At 50.4% G+C, this 1141-nt stretch overlaps 1 non-coding gene across 1 annotated transcript; it reads left to right on the top strand.

The window, feature by feature from the left end:
* Positions 1 to 540: 540 nt before the first annotated feature.
* LOC124506583 (small nucleolar RNA SNORA1) lies at positions 541 to 675 on the top strand. The gene has a single exon (XR_006960830.1). It is a non-coding gene; the product is annotated as a small nucleolar RNA SNORA1 (small nucleolar RNA).
* The last annotated feature ends 466 nt before the right edge of the window (positions 676 to 1141 follow it).

Genomic DNA, 1141 nt, shown 5'->3' with positions numbered 1-1141 from the left:
GGGGAGGTCCTTGAGGTCCATTTAAGGACCTCAAGATAAAGTTTTCCAGGGTCGTTCCAAGGCCCAGACCTAGCAGATCCTGAAGCAACCTCTGTTGCCCACAACAGAAGTCCCACCTAGCAACCTCTGTCTCTTGTGCTTCCTAGGGCCCCACAACAGTTATCCTGGGCTTTGGAGTTTTAAGTCTCAACAGTGAGTTAGGAACTCTATCACACTTGTACTTATTTATCTTCCTTCCCTGACAATAACTTCTGTGTGGTCAGAATCCAAGGCTATCTGGGTCATCGCTGAACCCAGGTTGGAGTCGACCTCATAGACGTGTCCAGATTCAACTCCATCCGATGGACCCAGTGTTCACTTATTGGGCGCCTGCTACACGCAGACCCTGTGCTCAGGGATTGGAGGTGAAGGAACAAGACGCAGCCCCTTAGCGGGGAAGAGTCAACCCCGGTGCACCACACTCAGGGCAACAGCAGGGCCGACCGCGGCCAGCGGAGACAGTCACATCGACATAACTTGTCTTAAAAACTGAGGAAGTGAAGCCTCACTTCCCATGAGAATGGGCACCGTCGGTCCCGGTGTCCAGAAATTCTTAATGGGGCTAACCTGAGACACAGATCATGCTTCCATCTCAGTAAATGTCTTGCAACCGTGACAGCAAGACCTGCAATTTTTTTGCTAAGATCACAAGGGAAATTGAAAGCAACACGACCTCCATCTTAGAAACGTATTAAGACATAATACTTTTTTTTTTTAATTTTTTTTTTCAACGTTTATTTATTTTTGGGACAGAGAGAGACAGAGCATGAACGGGGGAGGGGCAGAGAGAGAGGGAGACACAGAATCGGAAACAGGCTCCAGGCTCTGAGCCATCAGCCCAGAGCCTGATGCGGGGCTCGAACTCACGGACCGCGAGATCGTGACCTGGCTGAAGTCGGACGCTTAACCGACTGCGCCACCCAGGCGCCCCAAGACATAATACTTTTTTTTAATGTTTATTTATCTTTGAGACACAGAGAGGGTGCAAGTAGGGGAGGGGCAGAGAGAGAGAGAGAGAGAGAGAGAGAGAGGGAGACAAAGAATCCGAAGCAGGCTCCAGGCTCTGAGCTGTCAGCACAGAGCTCGACACAGCGCTCGAACT

This window comes from Lynx rufus, unplaced genomic scaffold, assembly GCF_022079265.1.
Source record: "Lynx rufus isolate CCGP_SWC_20201006 ecotype Redwood Valley unplaced genomic scaffold, mLynRuf1.p SCAF_9, whole genome shotgun sequence".
NCBI classification, from domain to species: Eukaryota; Metazoa; Chordata; class Mammalia; order Carnivora; family Felidae; genus Lynx; species Lynx rufus.
Note: the sequence above shows the minus strand (reverse complement) of the source record. Positions and strands in the feature narration are given on the sequence as shown.